This window comes from Sylvia atricapilla, chromosome 21 (assembly GCF_009819655.1).
Source record: "Sylvia atricapilla isolate bSylAtr1 chromosome 21, bSylAtr1.pri, whole genome shotgun sequence".
Lineage (NCBI taxonomy): Eukaryota > Metazoa > Chordata > Aves > Passeriformes > Sylviidae > Sylvia > Sylvia atricapilla.
In genome coordinates this window covers 6,892,736-6,917,731 of record NC_089160.1, presented here as the reverse complement: position 1 = coordinate 6,917,731, position 24,996 = coordinate 6,892,736, and positions in this window count along the sequence as shown.

The window sequence follows — 24,996 nt, the reverse complement described above, 5'->3', positions numbered from 1 at the left end:
TATGATCAAAACCAGAAAAGATAAATGCATAGAAGATGCATTGCTCACAGGATCAGAAGTTTAGGAAATTGGGAATAATCCTTTAGCCAAGAGTTACTTCAAACAAATTGTGTGTGGTAGGTAAAGCCGAGTCAAAAGAGGTTGCTTGTAAAGGGGAATGCATGTGACCCCATTTTGGGTTCAAACCTTCGCAAAAGCAGAGAATGGCAGAAATGCTGCCAGCCATGGAAATTGATACTCACAGAAATGACAAATGCCACATAGATGGAGGAAAAACGTTTCCTGGACACAAACAGAAACAGAAAATATAAACTGTAAAAGATGTGTTGAATGAAGCATTCACTGTGGAGTAATTGTCCAGTGCTACTGTGACTGGTTGTCTTTGTAAATTCAGACTATTTCTGATAAGCCTGCAGATAGATATGGGGCTGGTAAGCTTGCTATCACAGAAGATTTTCTGATGTGGACTAAATGTCAGCAAGATAAGTGCATTCGGTTTATTTCCAGTTTCAAAGTTTGATAAAGACAACCAAATCAAGAAAGCGACCAATAGAAATGTAGTCAAAAGTTTTTCATCTTAGTTTAAAAAAAACATACAAAGCACAAAAATTCAAAAGGGAAAATATTTATGAATGTTTATGAAATGGCAAAGTCGTGCTTTAAATTCCTTGTTCCCACAACAGGTACTTTGCAAGTCTCCATAAATTTGAGAATGCTCTTACAGACCTGATGACTAGAAGAGATTTGCACCAAAAGTTCTGGATTTATGCTTACCAACTGCTGAACCCAGCAGCACTGAAAGATTTGCTGTTATAGTTTGACTTGAGTGGTTATGTCAGTTCCCATCAATACAACTAATGCTTGTGCAGAGTGAGCTTCAACATGAACCAGAAGGACGAACATTGTTTATTGGGGCTATCTGAAAGCTGTTCTCGTGGAGGAGGCAAGAAAGAACAGCTGTTACCTTTCTGTTACTCTGCATCTGTGTCATGGAACAGGGAATTCCTCTGAATTTGCTTCCTGGAGCATAAGCAGTGGCACAGAGGCAGAGGGGATTGGGGCTGGAATGGGGGAAGGAATTGACAGGCATCTTTGCTGTCTCTCTGCCAGACCATTGGCAATCAGAGAGGAATAAAATCACCACTTTCTCAACTGCTTTTCCCAGGAAAAAGCAGAGGCATTCATCAAGTGTGTGCCAGCTCCATCCTTTGGAAAAAGACACCTGAAAATGTTAAATGTTTCTGTTATGTGCTGGTGTGGACATCTGCATGAGATCCTTGTTTCCATCCCAGTGCACACAGATCAGATTAAAGCTGAAACCCAACCAGTATGGAAGGAGTATGAAATAGAATCAGAGAATGCCTTGGGTTGGTAGGGACTTCAAAGATCATCCAATCCCCCTGCTGTGTACAGGGACACCTTCCATTAGACCAGGTTGCTCCAACCTCATCCTGTCCTTGAGCACTTTCCAGGGATGGAGCAGCCACAGCTTCTCAGGGAAACTTGTGCAAAGTCCTCACAACCCTCACAGGAAAGAATTGCTTCCTATTATCTAATATACACCTGGCCTCTGAGAGGTTTAAACCATTCCACCTTGTCCTGTCACTACATGTTCTTGTAAACAGTGTGTGTCCATCTTTCCTGCAGGTAGTGAAGGCTGCAGTTAGGGCACCTCTGATCCCCTTCATGGCCTCCTCTGGATTTGCTCCGTGTCCTTCCTGTGCTGTGACCCCAGAGCTGGCTGCAGCACTGCAGGTGGGGTCTCATGAATTCCCTCAATTCGCTGCAGTTTTGCTACAGCCCAGGACAAATTTGGGGATTTCAGGGCTGTGAGTGCCCATGGCTTGGTCATGTCCAGCCTCTCATCTTCCAGCACCCCCAAGCCCTTTTCTGCAGGGCTTCTTTGGATTTGTTTCTCTCTCAGCCCAATTTCTAATCTGAGGTTTCTAATCTAATCTCTGCTAATCTGAGTTTAGCTCAGTCATATTTCCCCAGTCTCTCGCAATTAATGTGGTTTAGTTTAGATTTTGGATAATCAGTACCCTTCAAAGCCACACAGTAATTTTCTCTAGTTACTTGTTCTGAGCCATACAAACTGGATGAAACAGTGGCTCCAGCAAGCTGCCCTTGGACAGCAGCTGAGATGGGATTGATGGATGTCTGTGTGTCTGATGACCAGGGCCCAGACCCTGTAAAAGGCTCCTCAACTGCAGTGGGAACAGAGAGTATTCCAGAGAATGGAGACTTCTGTGAATTTGTACTGAGATATCATTTACCACTTTGCTACTCACTGCTGAGCAGAATGAAAAGCCTAGCAACAAATTTCAACCGATTTCAAAAAGGCACAGCTCCAGTTTTCCTCTGAAGTATTTCACTGACTCTCTACCAGAGTAGGCCTACTGATTCTTTACTGGCATTCTCCCAATTAGTGTGCAGAAATTAACACTAATTAGAGAGCTACAGGAGCCTGATCTTGCTGTTGTTCACAGAGCAGTCTCTATTCCAGTTAGGCAATGCTACAAGGGGTTCATGTGGAGCTGAAAATGTCTCCCAGCTGCAGCAATGTGCAAGTCAAAGGTAGCTGCTCTGTGGGCAACACCTAGTTTGGTGGAACATGCATTTTATTGGACAAGCACATTGATGAATTTCCATGGACTGATGCAATATTTGTAATGGACAGAATAAATTACACTTGTAATGTAATGAATAATGTAACTTTGTGGAAAGAACACTGAATTGGATGATGGGACAGATCTGGATGCAGTCCAAAGCTCTGTCTCCAATACATGTGGTGAACCCTAGACAAGAGATCATGTCCCCAATATGTCTCAGTTTGCACATGCCAACTTTTGCTTTTGAAGAGCTCGGAGAAGCATTTAACTGCATAAGGAGTAGATAAGGCAAATATGGCAAACACTTGATGCTTTATATAACTTGAGCTATGGACTTCCAGGAATTATGGGTTTGGTTGTTGGATGTTTTTGTTTGTTTGATTGTTTATAGGCTTGTTTGGGCTTGGGTTTGCTTGGGGGTTTTGGGGATTTTTGTTTCTTTCTTGCGATTTGTATTATTTTTATTTTTTTTTTTAAATTCTGATGGCTAACATCTAAAAATTCCATTTAAAAAAAAAACCCTTCAGATTAGTATCCTCTTAATGGTCATTTTGTTTTCATTATGTATAGCTCCTATTTTAGAGATCTTTTTCCATAAATTGGAATGACCTAGTTTAATTAGAGACAGAACTTAGAGAGAAAGCCTATCTCAGGGCAAAGTGTGATTAAATTATTTGGACTCTTCACATGTATTCTGCCCTTTAGAAGGAGTGTGTACTGTATTAATAAATGGATACCAGGATGCCAGAACATGCTATAAAAGCCTTTTCTTCCCCACAAAGAACTGCATGAAAAAGCCTGAACCCACTTTACAGCCAGGAAGTATGGTTTAGGTGTAATTATTTCAACCTCAGTTGCTTTGACCAAAAAACAGCACATGATGTCCCTTGCCTTTAGTACATGTAGTGCCCTAATGCATTTTCAAGTGCTGAAGAACATTTTGTGTTCCTCAGTGGTGCCAGCTTGTACCTGCTGCTTCTTCCTACCTGAGCAACAATAAATTAGTCATCTGAAATGTCACCTGTGGGTGGATCAGTAGGTGTTCAAGAAGAGTTCATGTCCTTGCAGGTGTGAGGGCTGCAAAGGAAAGCTCTTCACTGGAGGAGTGGTTCAGCACTGGGACAGCCTGCTCAGGGACTGGGCACTTCAGGGGCAACGAGGCTGGTGAGGGGCTTGGAAAACGAGCCCTGTGATGAACAGCCGAGGGAGCTGGAGGTGTTTATCCTGGAGAAAAGGAGACTCACGGGTGACCTGATCACTCTCTACAGCTCCCTGACAGGTGGCTGTGCTCAGCTGGGGTTGGGCTCTTTCTCCAGCAGCACTGGCAGAACAAGAGGACACAGTCTCAGGCTGGGCCAAGGGATATATAGGTTGGATATTAGGGAAAAGTCTTTTACAGAAAGGATGATAAAGTACTGGAATGATCTGCCTGGAGAGGTGGTGGAGTCACCATCCCTGGATGTGTTTAAGGACAGACTAGATGTGGCACTGGGGGCAGGGTTTAGTTGAGGTGTTGGGGCTGGGTTGGACTCGATGATCTTGAAGGTGGCTTCTAACCTGGTCATTCTGTGAGTTCTGTGAATTCTGTGAAAATTCTGCTTTAGTGGCTGTGGCTCTTCAGTCAAAGGATGGACTCGAAGGTCTTGAAAACCTTTACAGCCTTAAGGATTCCATGGCTTTTATCCCATATGCTTGTTGCAGTGGGGGGACTGAGATAAATCCTGCAGTGAGGCAGTTTTTTTCCAGGGGTGGGTACAGAGAGCCCAGACCTTGTGCTGCTCTGGGAGCCCCCAGCTCCGTGTGTGGCTGTGGCTGTGACAAGCTGTGCTGACTGCAGTGGGCAGGGAGTCACCCTGGAGTGGCTGTGCAGCTTCCAGCCTGGAGCTGGGTTGTGATCCTGTTGCCTCAAGTTTGCCTGCTTTTCACTGTTTGCATATTGTTCTCATGCAGCTTCAAGTAAACTATGTATGTTTTAGAACATTATCTTTGTTTACATTCTTCTCCTCTGGGAAGAGAAAGATGATTGATGGTGATGTTCACCAATGCGGTCGAAGAGGTGGCTGCCTGTGCAGCCAATCTTGGTCGGTTTGTAAAATTGTATATAGATGGAGTCAGAAAAATAAAGTAGAGCTTTCCTGCTTGACTTCCTGCTGCCTGCCTCGTCCTTTGGTGCTCCTGACAGCAGCCACAAGTGTGACCCTCCATCACACGATCCACCAGGCTGAGCCCTGGCAGAGCTAACCTTGGGCTGCCTGCACCCTGCTGATGCTGTTTTACACCACAATGACACAGACTCTGAGCTTTAGAAGGCTGAAAAATGACTCTTATATTTTTGGGATGTCTCTCCCTTTTATACTATTTCACACAGACCAATTCTATTGGTGACACAAAGACAAACCTCTTCACTCACATTGGTCAGAGCAGAGGGACATCAAGAAGTCGTCCCTCCTAGGGAAAAGAATGAATAACAGTACAGTTTACAAAAACACTTCTCTTGTTTACAGAAAATTCTTTGGGAAAAGAATTTAAGAAAACCAGAACACCTCAGGCACAAAACCAGTGCTACACCCTTTCATCTTCATTCCCTGGCTTTTGGCAGCCTGGGGAAGGCAGTAATGGATCAGCAGTGCTTGGTGTGTGTTTGGAAGGTGCCTTTTCTGAATATGGTGCATGGGAGATGTTGATTTCCACTCTCTCCTCCCTTTTAAAATAATAATAAAAAAAAACCCAACAAAAATGGAAGAATGAGGTTCTGCATTGTGAGGTTTTTATCTTCTTTTCTTTGTGTTAGAGCTGGGATTAATACGCGGGAGTCTCAGTTTTGTGTTTGTACTCAGTGTTTATTAATTCTCATCTATATTACAGCCTCACGAGTCATGAGCTCTAACTAACAAGGCAGAAAATGGAGGTTCTTTAACTCTTTCTAAGGCTGTTTAAGTATAAACTGTCCAATAATGAGATGACACCTATATTATTTATACCTTTAACTCAATAATTGGCCACACAAGGTCTGCAGTGTGGAGCTTTTTCACTCAATTAAAAAAAAAAAAAACCCAAAACCAAGAAGAAAAAGTTGAAGAAGAAGGACTTAGACAACACCTTAAATCTTTCATATTGCTCCATATATATTACTATATACCAAAATCTCAAAATTTATGTTTCTAGAATTCCAACATTCCATCACTGCATAATCTGAGAACTCATGGAAATACATGAAGTTGCTCCTGTTTATCCATGAGACATCTGATATGTCAAATCTATGTAAAGAGAAATTGTTATAACAGAAGAGTTGCTTATTATTTTCTAAGGGAATAAATGGGGTTAAAAATAAAGATAAAAATTAAAATGCAATATGGTTGAAAAGTGATGGATATATTTTGGCACATAAACCTTTCATCAGTTTGGATAGCTGCTTCTTTTTCAGATTTGGTGATAACTTTTGTGTCTGAAAACATCTGTGTTTCTGTAGTAATATCAGCTGGTCCAAGATGAAATCACAGTATGAGAATATTCAAAACTTTAAGTGCAGAATAAGCCTGTCTTCACAGACATAATGACAGCTTGTTTCAACTTGGATACATCTGGCTGGGGTATTTAAGGTTAAGCCAAACAAGAATATTTTGAATACTCGGATGGACTTTGCTAGTTTGGACTGCAGAATGACTTAAATAATAACCCACAGAAATTTTGCCTCTTTCCCCTATTTTCTGGTGAAGGATAAACCAGTTCCATTCTGACCTGAAGATAATGACGTGTAGATTTAGGTGAGCACTTCTGTCTTGCCTCTGGTATTATTCCAATTTGCATCAGCTGGACTCAGCTGTGTTCTTTTATATTCAACTTTTCTATTCACTGGATTCCTCACAGAAATGTTGTGTTTTATAGAAGTTTTCAAGAAAGAAATGAAACATAAACACCTGCGTTTTCACCCACCCTTGACAGAAACAAGGTACATCCTTTATGTGAACTGAACTTATGCACTTCCCTCATTCTGCACCCACCTGTGATGTGATCTGACAGCACGGCCTGATATTCCTGTGTGTGGGTGAAGAAATGGGTGTAATGGGACAGAACTGATAGGGAAATATCCTTTAAATTTCTACATATCCATTGGATTGGTGTGAATTAATGTAGTATCACAAAACAATGAGATTGATCTAGGAGACATCACTGGGGAAGTTCAGCCCTGTTTAAATTCACCAGTTCCTGTGATATCTTCAACAAATATGAATGTGAAAGGTCCAAGCCACATTTGCTTGTTTCTGGGATTTAGATTACTGATTGCCCTAATTATGAGGGTTTTTTTTCTTGACTCAGTTCTATTAGAAAAGTTGCTTGATTTTCAAAGTTCTCCCTCTTAACCAGAGAAAATATGTGCATGAAATAGTTCATGAACACAGATAACCATCTGCCTATATGCACCAATCATTCAGTGAAAGGATGGAAAAAAGTGACTGCTTGTTTGTTTATGTCCTGGTTTGGAATAAATTAGGGAAGAGCCTCCAAAAGGAGTCCCCTAAACCAAAACCTCCACCACCCCTTCCCCCCCCAGCCCTGGGTTCGGGAAGGAAAAATAACTTGGAGGAAAAGTGGAAAAACTGGTTTATTGACAAAAAAACACTCCCCAACACCGAATAGTGGGAAAAGACAGGTTACTGTGATGAGGGGGGTGTGATGCATCTGTTGCAAGCCCCGGCACTTCTCCAACTTCTCAGGTCAGGTCAGGTCCGGAGCAGGTTCAGACCTTGGGGTGGGGGGAAAGAAGGAGGAAAAAAACAAAACCAAACAGAAGCAGCGGGACAAAAAAAAAAAAAAAAAAAACAACAAAAAAAAAAACGGCGGCAGGAGCAGCCGGAGAGCAAAGCAAAGCGAAGTAAAGGCAAAGGCAGCCAAGCTAGCAAAGAAAGGCCAAAACAGGAAAGAAAGAAAGAAAAAACTGCAGGCACCCGCCCAAGAGGGAGGGGGCAGCTGCCAGACATAACAATGTATCCAAGATATGGGATGGATATATGGGATAGGAGGCAGGTCAACCCAGAACAGTTTATAAGAAATTACTGTGGACAATTTTTCCCATGAAAATTCATCTTCCACGTGAAGAAGGAATTATTGTGGTCACACTGGTAGGACTTTGACTGTTGCAAACATTCCATGAGGATAGGTAAACTGTCAAATAGACACACAAAAGGTCTATAATTTCAGTCTTATGTGGAATATCTGGTGGCTTCCATTGTGAAGGCTCTGGGGTCTGAAATCACTAGGGGCTGCAGCCCCCTGCCCACCTCGCAGTGGGGATCATCTCTGCTTCATGGATTTGGGTTTAGTTTGGTTTTAAATGCTTGGATGTTCAAGGAGAACCTTGAACTTAATTTAACCAGGCATTGGTCAGTGATTTATTTCTTCTAGAACATGAGATTATTGCTCGAAATTTGGAATGTTTGTGTGAATTTTCATTTCTTCTTGACCTATGTAAAGTCCTAATCAGTCACCCAGAGGGAAAAAGTTCCTTTCCTAGTTAGAACTGCATGTTGACATCAATTAAGCAGGATGAGGACCTTTAACCAGACCTCTGTGGAAGTGAGTATCATGAATATTCAGTCTAACCTTCGAAGATGTGAGTGGGAAGACCCTTAAAGAAGTTGCAGTCAGCTGTGCCATCCATAATTTTCCAGAACAACATTGCATGGATCAGAGTTCAATTATTGCTATTCTCTGCTCTATCTCTCCAAGTCTCCAGTTACAGATACCTACAGTTAGATTGTACTCCTCCTGCAATAATTAGCTTTTCTTTTAAAGGCCATGTATTACCCTTCAGGTTTAAATTGCTTGAGGATGGCTGAAATCCCTCTAATGATTGATATCAAGCTCCTCACAGTTGCAGTGGGTTAATAAAGAGTAACATGAGCAAATATAAGCCATGGTTATAAACAGTGAGTGTATTACAAGTTCACCTTCAAGCAATCAACAGGGCACTACAGAGAAAACATTCACTAGGCTGTGCCCTAAGCTGATCTAGGCAGTCTTTTCCTTATTTTACAGTTGTAATTTATTCTGCAAATTGTATCCTTTGGCTAACAAGAGGCTGTGGGGGAGAGGAGGGGAAGTGTCTGCCAGATTCCCTTGTGGTCCCCTCTTGGATGTGTTTGTCAGAGTGGCAGAGGGCAGGCAGAGCACACGGGGAGATAAACTGAGCATCTGCGGGGTTTGCGCTGAGATAGATGCCACAAGTCGCCTGACAGAATTTCATCTGCCTTAGAACAGACAGTTGTAACCGGGATTTATTAGCTTCTGCGATGGCAGATTAGGAAGAGTTAATGAAATGACCACTTTTTCCCTTCACCTTCATTGCTTGTCTCACTGTGATTACAAAGCTAATTAGTGGCAGCTTTCCTAAAGAGCAGCAGCCCAGCCACAAAGGGACAGCCTGGCACTTGGCCAGGGAAATATTTCAAGCAGGAGAAGAATAGAGCCACATATTGTCACATTTTCCTGCAAGAGATGATGCAAGACAGAGAAATTAAGAGCAGTGTTTGGCTGCCTGTCCCAGACCCCTTAGACAGAGAATGCCAGGTTTGGATTCTCTCCTTCTCCCCGCAGGGGTGGAGGCAACCATCCCAACAGGAAAGAATTAAACAACATATGGGTTAAAAAAAAAAAAAAAAAAAAAAAAAAAAAAAAAAAAAAAAAAAAAAAAAAAAAAGAGAGAGAGAAGTGTTCATGGAATTAGAGGCTTCCATGATCAATTTGTTTGGATTTTTTTAAACCCAGGGTTAGGGATGTCTCGGGGAGAGCCGTGAGGGTTTGCGGACAGCAGAGGGCGGGACGGCCCCGGCTGCGGGAATCCGGGATCCGTTCCACCTTTTCCATGGAATTCCAGGAATTCGAACGGAGCCGAGGCATCCCGCGACGAAACGCTCTGTAGCGATTGTGGCGCCAACAACGCTATTAAAAAAAATTTATATATATATATATATTTATAAAATGACTTGAAGCATCCTCTCGTTATCTGGGTGGGACTAAAAGCCCGGAGAGCTGATCTGAGCATGGAGTTCTCCCACCTAAGGTTGTTCTGCAGCCTGGCCTCCCTTCCTCATCCTTAAAGGCAGAATGGAGCTGTGCAGAGGAACTCTTGGCAATGCTTATGATGACAGAATAAACTGATTTAAAAAAAAGTTTCTTAAATAGATGCTGATAATAAATATCACTCTTGTTCTCCACTCTTGTGGTGTATTTGCTGAAGTGAGAAATCCTTTCACATCATTGTCAGGATGCAGCTTTCCATGCAAAATCAATTCTGATGCTAACACCAGCATTTAGCTGCTCTCAAAAGGCTGTTCCATTGTGCTTGTGAAGTCAACCCCTTATTGCTTGTCTGTAGAAATTCATACACAATGTGCTGAAACGTTGGCAGATAAATATCTCAGTGTACATCATTGCATCTCTTATTATGGAAATTGCTGGGATCATTTAGATGCAATAGATTTGGGACTCTCTAGTTAGCAACACAGTTGCTGCGGAATAAATGAAAGAATAATATTGATAAGTAAATTTGGTGCAGCAAAATGAGAAGAATGGTGTAAAACCTAATAAAGCAAGGCTGTTCAATTAAAAAGTTAATAGTAAAGAACAAAGCTACTTATGGGGAAAAATACCCCACAAAATAAATTGGAGAAAATGTCAACAGTAGATGTTGGCATATAAATTAAGTAATAAATGGGTTGAAAGGATTTTTTGTTACCTATCTTGGTCTAAAGGAGCAAGTTCACAATTGTAATTGACCACAGTTTAACCCAGTGGCAGTTCACTGTTCAGTGAGTATTTTAAGGTAAGCAATTTGAGTTGTAAAAGCAAAACGAGATAAATGTGACACTGCTTCCCTTAGTGATATCTGAAGCATAAAATGTCTGTCTTCAACCTATAACCTCTTAAAAATAGAGCTAATGTACGTGAGCATGGTGCTGTTCATTAACATGTCAATGGTGATTCTCTTCGATGATGCCATTAAATTACTGTGGTGATAATTGAGACATTAAAAAAAGACAGATGCTAGGTCTGTTTCTAGGCTCTTATAACCCTTTAGCAATTAAATTTCAGTTAGCTAACATAACAGAGCCAGAGCAAAAATTAACAATTTGGAATATTTTTCTGTAATATTGCCTATCTCTAACTGAATTATTATTTTTAACGGGCCAAATTTTCTCTGCTTGCTTGATGCGATTTTCAGGACTGTGCTATGGGCTGAAGGGTGGCCTGGAGGAGCTTCTCAGGATTCTCATAAAGGGGATGAATGGGACATGGATGGGAGAAAGCTGTTAGAGGCTGTAGATTCAGTTTATTTTCTGCCTGCAACGCCTGGGGAGCTGGAGAGAGAGAGCCAAAACCTGCCAGTGCCAGAGCCAAACCTGCAGTGGGCAGAGAGGGCTGAAAGCAAAGAGGAGCAGAGTGAGAAGCAGGGCAGAGCGTGGGGGAGAGGCAGAGGCTCTCAGGTTGTGCCACTGGAGCAAACTGGAGATTGCTGTGGTGCTGCTGCTGTCAGTGCTGCTGGCACCAGTGACACCCCTGGCTGCCACAACCAAGGAAAAGCTGCTTGGGAAAAGCTGCTCCATCACATCCTGCAAGTGTGGGAGAGGGGCAGGACCCATGGACAAATATCCTACAGCCAAGGCAAAACAAACAGGTGTGAATCCCACTGACCCTCTGGAATCTGAGTATTTTGTTTGAGTAATTTCATAAATTCTCGCTTTCGTAATTCATTTACATGGTTGTTTTTCTTTTCTACTTCTGGCCTTCCACATTCTGACATAATAATATTTTTATATTTTATTTAATATTATTATTATAAAATGTATTTAGTTATATTTTTATATTTTTTTTAATTTTAATTTTTTACATATTTGTGTCAAGGACAGGGGCCACAAAGCCCTGACAGAAACACCTTGTTTTCTCAGCCAGTAATTGCCTTGTAATGAAGCAGTTTGATACAGTGACACAGAGCCATTGAATGCTGTAGAGCAAATATGGCATTGTCAGGAGCCCTGGCTGCAGCTAAAACCTCCTGCTGGAATTGCTGCTGGCCCCAGGCATCTCTGCTGGCTTTTGAATCCTCTCCCAAATGGAAATCTAAATGCTGGGTGTTTTGTTCAGAGGGCTGAAAACCAAAGCAGCACAGTGTGCAGTGCAGCACAGCTCTGTGTTTATGAGACAGCTGCTCGTGTAAACCCTCCTGTCAAACCTTGGGGCAGGAATTGCAGTTTGAAGCAAACTTGCCTGTGTCTGAATGGCAAAGAAAATTACAGGGAACGTCCTGGTTCCTCCTCAGTCCTCTTGGATTCTGGAGCACCGGCTGCACTTGCTGAAGTCTAAACTAAACATAGATAGATTTCTTGCTTTCCTGTGACCTCGCAGGATCTTAGGGATGGCAAATTCCAGGAGCTTTCCAGGGAAATGGACAGAGAAGGACTGAAGGAAAAGGCATCAACTTCTCTTTTTCAGTCGCCTTTCATCCCAGGGAATCTAAATGCTGAAGTTAGCTTCTTAGGGGCTCCTAATGCCACTGTATGTGAGGGTTCCCCATTCAGGCACTGAGAAAAGCTGTGTTTCTTTCCCTGCACTGGGATGATTGTACTATCACACAGGCACACTGAATAAAGGTGATTTTTGTTGCAGTGGTCTGTTGGATGTCTGTGCAATGTGTTGATACACATTTCCAGTGCATCCAGTGTTACAAACTGCTCACAGCAGATTTTATGAAGAGCTGGCTGTCACCTTTGGGGTCTCTCTTGCAGTCAAATGAAATCTCAGGGCATGAGGTCAGTCGTGTTAGGAATTTTTAATTCATCAGCAATATCTTTCAGTGTAAAAGAAAAGCTACCTGCAGACCTTGGCTCATAGTAATGCAAATCATCTTTTTCTGTGGGTTTCCTTTGAGGTTATGCCTATTTAGAACCAAGCAATTTGAATAGCTGGCCTTATCTATACAACAGTGACAGCATATGGTTTTTAAAAAATTCATGTTGCTGCAGTTTAAATCAGAGTGAGCATTAGCATCTCAAAAAGCATCATGGCATGGATTGAATTATCTGTAATAGCCTCAATATGGCAACACCTGGCTCTACAAGTGTCTGAAGTCAGAGCAGGCCATCTGTTAGTGGTCCACTTGGATGCTTTCTAAGTACATCCTGCAGGAAAACAAGGACACTGGGGAATAAATTTGGAGAGAGTCTGAGCAACCTGGGCTCAGAATGCCCTGTGGGGAAGCACAGGAGGAATGCATATTGTAAATAAGGGATCTCACTCTGCGCTTCAGTCTGCTGGGAAGGTTGGAGGGGCTGTGAAGTTTTTAAATAAAAGCTAGATATGAACTTGGAGACAATCACCAGCTGTTCATTTCTCTTCTGGAGCATGTGGAGGAACAAAGGCACATTACAGACCAACAAAAGGATTGAGACAGCATGAAGCAGCATCTGTGTGGCAGGATTCCCGCAACCACAGGGGCCTCTGTCTTTACAGCTGAATTTCAGAACAGTGCTAAGAGACAGCTGGGTGATGTCACTGCCCAGTGTTAAAGACCTGTCCTTGTGCATGTCTGTACCAAGTCCTGCTCTGCTCTGAGCACGTGTGGCTGTGTTCAGAGGGTGTCTGCAGCAGAACTGTGCTGTGAGGGATGAGCCTTTGCTCAGGCAATGCTGGCTGGGGATCCTCTGATGTGTCAAAGCTGCTGCTTGTGGTGTCAAAGCTGAACTCCAAATTCTTTGCCACATTCTAGGGGATTGGCAGCATGGCCCCTGGCATGAAATTGTGTGCAATTAAACTCCCTGTGCTGGCAAGAGGAGACAAGAATAGAGAGCACCAAAAGGTCCTGGCTGGGGATTGGTATTGATGTGGGGGGCTCTGGCAGACACCCTGCTCCCTTTGTTTCTGCCATGAAGCCTCCTTGTGCTTGTTCATGTGTTCATTGGTTTGCTTATGGGGCAGAAGGGAGCAGGGTCTGGGGTTTGTGTGCCCCACCGGGGCTGAGCAGCACTCCTGCTCAGGCCGTGTCTCCAAGGTGATCTCTTCTCCGTGCATTCCACAGGGGAAACGCTCTGCTGCTGTATCTGGTGCTGTATCACAGCTGGTGGGAGACAGATTCACTCAGCACAGACCCTGAGCAGGAGGGCAAGTCAGGACACAGCTGAGAGAGGCAGAGCCAGACGTGCTGTCAGACCCCTGAGTGCAGGGAGGAAAAAGGCTTTTTACAGAGGAGCTGTGAGGTGACACAAAGCTGCTGTCTCCAGAGGTGGCTCTGAAAGCTGCTTGCTCTAAGAGCAGGTCTGGAGGAGGTGTGCCCACTGAGGGTATGAACAGAGTCTGGCTTCACTGTTTTGTCTGTGAGCTGGCAGGTCAGAGCTTTTGCTGTATTGGACGTTTGTTCAGCTTATGTTCTGACAAAATCTTAGAGCAGAGATTCAGACCTTTGTCAGCTTCCACCCCACCCAGCACCAGCAGGTGATTCAGCTCCTGTGTGCCACTTAGTGAGGATTCTTTGCTTTTCCAGCCAGCTCAGCTCTGGAGAGCACTGATTTCTTTTCCCAGAGAGCAGAACAAAAGTGATATCCATCTCCCTGCCTGTAAGAGAGCAGGCTGGGAGGGATGAGGCTGCAGCCCTTCCTGTCCTTGTAGCATTAATTCCTGCTGCTTCCAGCTCCTCAAGTGATGGTTCTGTGGCTCATTGGCTGGAAAGGGATTCTCTCTCTGTCACTTTTGGCTCCACCACGATTTAAGGAAATCAACCACAGCCAGCAAGTTTTAAGAACTTGTTTCTTTGCCATGCAGTGCCAGAGGGAGTGGGTATTGCTAATTCAGAAAACAGTTTCTAATTGATGTTCTCCAATGCCCTTAATACTGCAGGTAAAGGAAAGCCACCCTGAACATGCTATTTTCATAAGTTCTTTTCACATAAAACGAAATCAGTAACACCGATTTTATGATGACTAGGAAAGGTTAAATTGTAAGTTGTCTGCACATTAATGTCTGTGTTCTGCATTTAAAATCTCCCCCCTACCAGTGCTTGAAAGGAGTTTGGTTCCTGCCTGTCCACGTGTGAATGCACAGCCTAATTTTGTCATGTGTACAGGGCTAACACAGTGAAGCAGCAAGATAAATGTTCTCAATATGTGAATCCAGTTCTTTTTGTCCAGCTATAATTTGGATAAAAAAACAGGAGAAATACTACCTAGTGTATTAAACAATGGAAATGACATTCTCATGAATGAACTTTCCAATTGCCTTGTTGAGGAGCACCTGGCCTCATCACCAGCACAGCAGGAGCAGCAGACCTGCTCTGGCTGCTCTGTCAAAAGTGCAACCAGCCTGACTGAGAGAATCCGAGAGCCTTTACACTGACAAATCTGCTCAGTTTGCAATGTTGGATGATGATGGGTGGCTCAGTGCTTAGCTGAGCCATCAAGAGAAAAGGGGAGAGATAAACACATACCTGGTAATCAAAGGAGAAGAGAAATGGCCTTTTTTTCCCTTGCATTTTTATTGGCATTCATGCTGCTGCAATCCAAGCTTCTGAGCTTTCCATTTGCATTTAGTAAAAGCTCCCAGGCCACCTCCTCTAGTCTGGGATGTATCAGTGAGGAGAGAAGTCCTGATGGCATCCTCTCCCCTGGAACACATGGAGGGCTGAATGACAGCTGTCTCTGCAGACAGAGCTCATCCTTGCACTGTGGAAGGTGCCAAACACTGATTACAGAGGTCTGGATTTGGCAGTGTCCCTTCCTGCAATCAGCATCCCTGAACAGGATGTGTTCATGAGTAGAGACCTGTCCTTCACTCCAGTATTTTCTCTTATTTGTTGCAGAGATCCTAACATTCACATATGTTTAACCAATGTATAAAATTATTCTGTTGTGATTCTGCATTGGAAACCATTTGCTCCTGTGACGAAGAAAATGGAAACTTACACAAGAAAAAAATGGCAGGACAGCTTAGAAATTATCTGTCCTATATTAACAGGGGATTGATCAGCATTTTAATTTTTGCTCCAAGATATTTCTTAGAGCAGTCTTGTGATTTGAATGCTAATCTTGCTCACTAGGAGCTCATGGTTTGTTGCCTTGGAGTGGGGTATAGCAGGCAAGGGCCTATATTGACTTTAATGAATATGAAAAATGCTAGAGCTTCAAAGCTTTCGTTTTCACAGCCTTCATTATCTGCTCTCCATGGAACATGTAGATCTTTTTTTTTTGTGGTCTTTTGGTGTCTTACATGAGAATTTACTGAATTTCAGAATCTAATCAAAATATTTAGGTCATAGTTGATAGATTAATGCTTTTCTTCATGGTAAAGAATTAACCAGAAGGAAGTATTCTGTATAGGGAATTTTGAATGTAAGTGAAACTTGTGGATTCTATTTTGGTCAAGAGTTTGCAACAAATATTCCTAAGCAGGCTAGGGTTGATCTGCAAGTCTCCACAAAATGCATAAAAGCCTTTTTTTGCCTTTTATTTGAATGTGCCTAGGGTTTCATATCAAGTGTGTATCAGGCCTGAAAGTCTTTTCTCATTCCTTGTGCAAGAAAGCCCAGAATGTGCTGAGAGGCTGAAGCTGTCCATCTAGCAGAGCTCTGGGCAGTCTGTCTTACCCAACAATGGCAGCCTCTGTATTCAAAGCAGCCACCTTGCCATGAAAAATTGTAAGTGTTTAGTGGGCTGTGAACAAATGGCACCCAAGTCTTTCCAGCTGACAAATGTGAAGGAGAACAGTTCCATGGAAAAAGTCTCCTGGGCTGGTACAGCCCAACCATGTCTTTACTCAAGCTTCATTTTTATGGAAAGCTGCCATGGAACCATGATAACCAAGTCATCTTCTGTAAAAAACCACTGCTGCTCTGGCTGCTGTTTGTCAAAGAACTGTTACAGGTGAAAATGAAAAGCACTGGCAGCATGTCAAATGTGTGTATAGTCATCCTGCCAGATCCTGTGTGTGAAAATCACAAGGAAGCAAAACTGTTTTTCACACATGTCTTTCTCCATTTGACCTGCCTCTGTTTGAGGAAAGAAACTCCTCTCCATTCAAGGCTATAGGTTGTTTTAATGAAGAAAATACGATTTGCTCTTCCTGGTATTTATATTTTGAAATCAAAGTTAAAAATTTTAGATTATGTTAAGGGTGATTATCCTTTAAACCTGTGTTTTGTATTGTCCTGCACTTTATATTCTCTTTTATGGTCTATTGAATATGTGCATGCTGTTATCATTCCAGGCTAAGTGCAGTTCCAGATCCTTAATGAAGCATAAATGTAGGAGGCAGTAAAAGATGCCTCCACTACTTGCTTAATTAGCTTTTTCTCTACTACCACTTCCTTGCTACTTCAGGCAGCTGTAACTTAGAAAAATAGATCTATTGGCATTTTCATTACAATATTGCTGGTAACTTGGGAAGAGCATCCCAATTTACTGCCAGGATGGACCCACGGTGTGGGAGGATTGTCACTGCCCTCCCAGCACAGACAACAGGGACTGTGGAAACTTCATTTCATCCTCCAAGAGTGCCAGGATGGCTGATTTGGGAGCTGAGCTTGTTACCATGAATGCCTGAGTGGGAATGAAGTTGGATATCCTGTCCCCTCTGATCTCAGTAATTGAGGTGAAAATGAACCCAGCTCCAAAGCACTTTGCTTTCTGGGGAGGAGTGGGTGAAACCCCACCCTGACTCGGCAGTGAATACAGATTTCCAGATTTACAGGTTGTTCCATAGTGCAGAGGAGCAGGCAGCTGCAGCCAGGGGCTGACAGGAGCAGGAGCAGCAGGTTAATCTGCTGTGCTGAGAAACGCTGCTGCAGGCTTGGCAGAGGGTCAGGGGAGCAGCAGCCAGGCTGCTCTGCCCCCACATTTCTGCAGTGACAGCTCTGAGTGACAGCTGGAGACTGGGGATCTGATCTCTGGCTGGGAGGAAGAGTCTGTTCTCCTCACAAAACAAACTCTGCTTACAGTGGGAGAAGTTTGAAAACGCTGAATTTAAGGAGTTATATGGTTTGGAATCAGATAAAAAATGCATTCCTATAAAAGAGCAATAAAGAGCAAAGGATCATCTGAATATTTGGGGTTTCATGATGTTTGATGAGTGTTCATGTCGTGGTAGATCTTGGGTGGTTTCTTGTCCAAGTGAATGGAATAGAGACAGACTGAAAAGAAAATTAGGGGGTGAAATGTAGAGTAAGATATCTCAAAGTTTTGTAGGTATTGTGACACAACAGTTTCTTTTTGCCCTGCTTTGGTGAGATTGAAGAAGTCCACCATAAGTCTGCTGAAATTTATGCACTGTGCAGCCTATTTCCTGAAGAATGTTTTTTTTAAATGAAAGGGCAGAAGGAAGAGAACTGTAAATAAATTACAATTTCTTGCTCTATCTTTCCCTCTAGTTTATTAGAATCCCTTGTGCTCTCTGCAGAGAGAAATGCACTGAGTTGCATTCCAGCAGGGAAGAACACTGGCATAAATATGTAATTAATGGCTGTTCATTCAGTACCTGCTGGACAGAGCAACAAGAGGGCCTCAAACCCACCTTTGCTGGCTCTGAATGAGCAGCTGCTTTTCTGTCAGCCCTGGAGAGATTGTACCTACCTGGGGGCTTCTTAATCACTGTTAATATCTTACCATATCCTGAGAGACAAATGTGATCTGAAGCTTGCTGGAATATTGTGCTGCCTTCTAATGACAGGCAAGGGACCCCCACACAGAAAATACGAATTTCACTGCCTCTGCTCAAGGTAAGGTTGAAATTGGAAGGTAACTTTAATGTTTATTTGTTTTGTGGTTTGTGGTGGGTTTTGCCGTTGTTTTTGTTTGGTTGGTTTGTTTTGGTTTTTTGCTTGTGGTCCCTGTAGCATTGCTAAGATGTAAGGAAAGGTTCTTCTGTAGGTGCTCAGTCTGAAATAACAATGTAGGTAGGTTTTTTTTTTTTTAATAAGAAGCAGGGGATTTATGCATATCCCTGTGTGTGTGCTCACCTTGAAGGATTAGCATTAAATATTTTATGTTTTCTACTCTTGTCTCTAGTGTATTTGAGTGTATACTAGGGGCATGGTAATTATAGAAAACAGAACAAGGAACATATGCCAACAAGGAGGAGAACTTCAATAGGCTTCTGTAGCTGGTCTGCAGCAACATAAAGGATAATTCTTAAATTTCTACAGAACAAAGTCAAGGACGTTACCAATATTTCATTCTATAGGACTACTAATGGCTACAGTGGCAATTAAAGAATATTCTTTCTTACAGAATTTCATCAAGGCTGTACATGCATATGTTCAATTAAAACAAGTACTTTCTTAAGTTTTAAGTAGGTGAATTTTATTGATCCAGTCTTAGAAATCACACAGTCTCTCTCATGCTGACAGTTGTTTCATAATGTGTACTAATTAGCAGTGTATTGAAATAACTGCAAGTCACTGGCTATAAATGAAAATGTGACTTGATAAACATAATTGTCCTTATGTATTATCTAGTGCTGTCAAGGAATCAGGATTTCTCCCTTTTCCCTCTGCTAATTAAATCCAAATGAGGATACTGTCTAAACATGCTGTAGTCTTATTCTACAGTCTATGTAAAGTGTTACCATCATTCCTTCACTTGAATCCTTTAAGTACAAAATCTGTGGAAAATGGGTACTTATTAACCTTGTTGGTGAAGGGAGGCTGGTTTTGAGATCCTTAAAATATAGGAAAAAGTAATCCTCACCCTGAGGGGATGATGACAGTGCTCTCATCCACATGTTCCTATGTAAATCAAATACTGAAGTAAGTCCAAATCCCCAGGAATCCTAAACTACAGGATAATCCACTCTACTCTCAACAGGAAATCAGGCTGGAGGCAATGCCATCCTTTACCAAAGCCTATTGAAGCCAGTAGGAGATTTTCACCTGTTTCTGTGGGTTTTGGATTAGACCCAAGGCAGCTTTTGAAACCAAGGCATGGTGAATGTTCTCTGTAAAATCCAACTGGTCCCAGGCACACTCCTCACTTTGGCTCTTTGATGCTCACAGGCACGTTCAGAGCCCAAATCTCCCTGAGAGGGGTGTGTAGCCCTGGTTTGATGCCTGAGGTGTTTTGGTTTTCTGAAATTCTTTTCCCAGGGAATTTTCTGTAAACAAGAAAAGTGTTTTTGTAAACTGTAACTATGTTTTTCATTCATTTTCCTGGGAGGTACTTCTTGATGTCCCTCTGCTCTGACCAATGAGATTGAAGAGGTTTGTCTTTGTGTCACCAATCAAACTGGTCTGTATAAAAGAGTATATAAGGGAGACACATCCCAAAAGAAAAGGAGTCATTTTCAGCCTTCTGAATCTCAAAGTCTGTATCGTTGTGGTGTGAAACAATGTCAGGGGTGGGGTCACCTGGGTGTTCTGTGCTTCTGGGCCACAAATATCCAGGATTTTATCTGGCCTTTCCCTCCTCAGTACTGCAGCACAACAGAACAGATAAAGGCAGGGTTGCCAGCGTGCTTTGGGGCTGTGTGATTCATTCCACACACTCATCCTTGCCACAATAAAAATATACTTGGCTTAAGGGCCTGAGTGCTCACATCACCTAATTTGATGCTATTACAATTTGACACTAATAGGCTGCTCTTACAAAGAGCATGTGAAGCACAACTTGGAAAAAAAAAAAAAAAGCCCAAACCCACTTTGCTAAGAATTGCAACACACAAATGAATGAATAGGCTGGGTGAAATTTAGGTTCCTCTCTTCCCTTTGCCTTCAAGAAAGGCATTCTTGCACCTGCCTTTTTCTTGTAGCTTCCCTTCAAGTTTATCAAAGGCAAGACATTAGTAATCTGAGTAAAGTACCCTTCTGTTTTCCATGTTCCAGAGAGAGAGCTGAGTTTAAGAAAACAAGAACAAACTCTTAAGGGCAAAACTGTATTTTCATTTTTTTATGAAGGTTGCTCAGGTTTGGTGGTAGAGGAGGAAGTCTCTTTTGCTGTCATTTGTTTTGTCCTCTACTCTAAGGAAAAATAAAGAAAATCTGGAAATCTGGGGAGTTGCAGAAGGACGAAAAATGATGTTTTGGGCAATACTTTCAATAAGTAACAACAGAATCCTCAGTGTTGAAAATTATACTTCTGCTACATTACTGTTTAGATGTAGTCTAAAATTAATTAGGATTTCAAACTAGGTTATTTCTATTTCAAATTTATGTCAGTATGCATGTTCAATGCCTATATTCTGTGTATTTCTCTATCCCCTGCAGCTATGTTTCAATGAATATGTAGAATATTGCATTCATTTTCTACTTTTTACCTCAACAAAACATATTTTTCCTTTGCATCTGCATTAAGGAGATTTTGTATTTATAGGGTGTGCACCTCAGACGCTGTATGTAAATACCTTTCTGGTAAAAAGTCAATGAAATTGATGTTTTATACTTCTGCTGTATTAGTTTTTCCTACTTTAGAAATGTTTACAGGCAAACAGTAAATGTAAATACTTTAATATGTAGAACAGCTCTGTCTTAAATATTGCCTATATTTGTCGTTATTCTAATGTAAACAACATACAGGTATTTATTACACAGACCTGCCCAGTAGTATTTTCTGTTTCATAAATAAATTATGTATAATATATTTTTCACTTGAAAAAGTAATTAAATACTACTTTCAAAGAAGAAAATAACTAATGTAGATATAATTCAGTCTCCTTTCTCTTAATCTAATAGGATTGGAGATTTTCCATTTTCCTTGTTGTTTTTTCCTAGACTCGCAAATTTCCATTAACTTTACATCTTCACGTCTTATTGCATGTATGTAAGGAATACCACACCCACATGTAGTTAACAGTGGTACAAGAATTTCTTAAACAATTTATTGAATGACCTGCTTTGGCTTTGTGGGAACAACTTTCCGTGAGGCTGAGAATTTTGCTGTAGGCTCAGGACCAACTTTGCTATTTCTTCACCTTTTCTTCATAGAAAGGTATTCTAGATTACAGCTCTGCTCAGTAGGAAATGATGTGAGAGAACTGAGCTTTAAAATTCATTCATATTTAAAAAAAATCTTATTGAAAAGAAAAATAATTTAACTAAGACCAAAGATGGGCACTTCCATTTCTCACTAGAATAAAAAATTTCTAACTAGAATAAAAAAATCAGCATTCTTCACTCAGCTGGAGATTGACTCTTGCAAGTGTGTTTCACCACCGTGTTGCCAGCGTAGTGGATTTGTATGAATGGAGCTCAACTTCACAACAGCAGTGTGGAAAATTGTAAAGGAATATATATATAAATATTTTAAGCTACATAAACAGTAGTTAAAGTAGTATGGGACTGGTTCAATTTTCAGCCTTATGTTTGTTTTGGAAGGACAAGGGGGAAGTAGAGGAGAGAAATATTTTTGTGTGAGAGGTAGTTGCCCGAGGAGCAGACAGGGCTTGTTCCATAATCTGACCTTTTGGACATTACTCAAAGCCTGCAACACACCCTGGAAATATTCCCATAACCTTCCCTGAGCTGCAGCCTGGATCAGCTCTGAGCTGGCAAGGACACGCTCAGAGCTCTGGATCAAGCTGGCTCTTCCAAGCCCCCAGCTCTGTGTCTGTAAAGAAATTAAAGGAATTCCAGGAGTCACAGGGGGCAGCCTGAGGAGCCAGGGCTTGGCTGCTTTGTACAAGAATTTGCTTTTTAAGGGCTTGCATTCTGGAACCTGGGGAAAGGAACTGGGACTTTTATTTGTTTGACAGCATTTCCAGTGCGTCCATCTCTGTAATTCAACCTGATGTCTCAATCTCAACACGTTTCTTTATTTTTGGTGATTGGGAGTAAGCTGTCACCCAAAGTGCCTGCTAGGAATTTCCTAATTAACATGCTAATCAAGATTTTGCCTCAAGGTGTTGTTCAGAACCATTAGTAATAAAAAAGAAATAGCTAGCAGACACATGTGGCAGGACTTGAAGAAAAGAATGTGTCCAGAGAATACTGTCTGCTTGTACCAAAACCATCAAGGAAGTGCAAATAGGAAATTAATTACGCTGGGTTATAGTGAGTCATGAGGCCAGATGAAGTGTCCAGTCTTAATTAGTTAATATTGGATTGTGCTTTGAGGCAGGAGAGGATGTCTATAATAGGGGAGAAATTTTGGAAACTGTCTTGTGACAAACAAAACCAGCTTTGGGTAAGTGGGGCTCTGCAAGACTCTGGTTTGTGCTGCCTGCAGAGAGCTCTGGTGAGCTGCTCCCTGCTGGCACAGGAAACCAGATCATCCAAGGTCCATGTCCTCATCAGCGTCCCTGTGGCATAACATGGATAATAAATGAACATTTTTCACTCAGCGAGGGACTAGTCCTTATTGCAGCTGTGTTTTATCACTCTTGCTACCAGGTCCCTCCAGGCAGGGCTGCACACCAAAGCTTTTCACACTAGGTGTAAGTTCTGTGAGTTTAAACAGGTTAGTATAGGGGAAGGAGGATTTCCTCTGGAGGAGTCCATAGGGCCCACAGCCTAAATTCTGGGATCCTCCACTCTGTCAGGAGATATTACCTGAACAACAGGGCTCTGGAATGAGCCAGATCCACAGATGGGGACAGGCAGGCGACCAGAAGCACTGGCACTCCCTTCCATGGAGGTACAAATTGTTTGTAATGCCTTCCACATGTTAGCATGAAAAGCACCTCAGGAACATGAGTGATGAATGGCAGCACCACAAATTATTTCTATTATAAGGAAAGGCTTAAGCAGGTAGTAATTCTGGCACCTGTATCTATTAGCAACAGATTAATGGGAAGCTTGAAAACAAGGCAGGGTGGCATAATAAGGTTAATGATCTCACCATGGACCTAAATACTCTCATCTGGGTGGAATTCATATTGCTAATTGACGTGGTGAGAAATCCTTGGGTTGGTCACTGGGGAGTACAGCTTTCTTTTTTCTTACGTGGAAAAGAATTTGGGATGAGTCTTGAGTTCAGCTCAATCTGAGTTATGATAACAAAATTCAGAAGGTGTAGAGAGTCTCTCAGAGGAGGCAGTCAGCTGCCACGTAGGGTTTAAGGGTAAATTTACTCTCAGTTTTGTATGTTGGAAATCTGAAAATGCTGTAAAATATTGAAGCCTTTCTTGTGGTTATTGCAAGTACTAGTTTGTCTTTAAAAAACTGATTTGGAATGAATTTTTTTTTTTTTTAATATGAAGAAGTCTCCTAAAATTAAGCTATTTGACTTGTACTATTAAAGTAATAAAATCTGACTTGCTAGTCAACCCTTATGAGTGTGTAATTTTCTGAGATTTTGATGTGTGACCAGTAACATGTGTGGATATTAACAGCTGTTTAAATTGTAGTTTACATAGAATATCACAATCTTTTCGGTAAACCCCTGTGCATTAGAGCTGTATTTGTGTGGTTTTCGTTGCTGTGCAGCTTGTTTCTCATGTTACCAGGAGGTGACAGGCTGCAGCAATCAGTGCACACAAGGGGACTGTGCACAGCCTTGGAAACACAATTGCTTTGTTCTTGGCCTGTATTTAACTGTTCTTCAGAGTAACAGCAGGCATTTATATCTTGATGATTTGCCTAAGAATTGTGAAAAGGAAGTTACAGGCTCAGTTCCTGCAGAACTGTGTGGCTGTTAAAGGTTTCTGGCAAATTATAACTGCTTGTTGGGAAAGAAGTGGTACTGACACAAACTCATTTTACTGGCCTGTGTTTGGGTAACAGTGGGTCACCAAGGTCAGGAGGATTTTACTTTATCAGATCATTTCCAAGGGAAATAAACAATAATGGCCGAAAACTGCGTGCATGTAGATTGGGGGAGGAGAAGGTGGGCAGCTGTGGAAGAAATGGAAGAAATTGGTTTGTATGGAAGAAACGATTTTGTATCCTGTGCCTTTGCTCGTCAGCATTGGCAAGCCTTTAATCAAAGCTTCATCACATGTAGAACAACAGCTTTAGCACTTTTGATTTGATTGTCCTTGTTCCATCTGGGAACAAGTCTCAAACCAAGGCTGGCAGAAATCAGGATCAACCACAGATCCCTGGGTGCACACAACAGTGAAAGGAATTTGATGTGGTCCGAGTGGGATTGCAGAATATGGATGTTTTGTTTGATTCAGAGTGTGAATAGCTCGTTTGGAATTGTTTTTATCTTTGTCAAAAATTTCTTGCAGCCAGCTATGTTGTAAAGTAAATAAATTATCTGTTGGCAGACCAATGGCCTTTACCAGCTTATTGACCTAGGCTCATCATTGGGTATTTTTTGGTGTGTTCTGCTATAAATCCCATTATATATGCCAAAACATGACAACTGCTTTTTTACTGAATTAAAAATCCCTTTCAGAATTATCTGGATATTTGGAAGGTCTTTTGTTTCTACTTGTGATATTTGGGATATTTTACAAACCCCAAATACTTTAG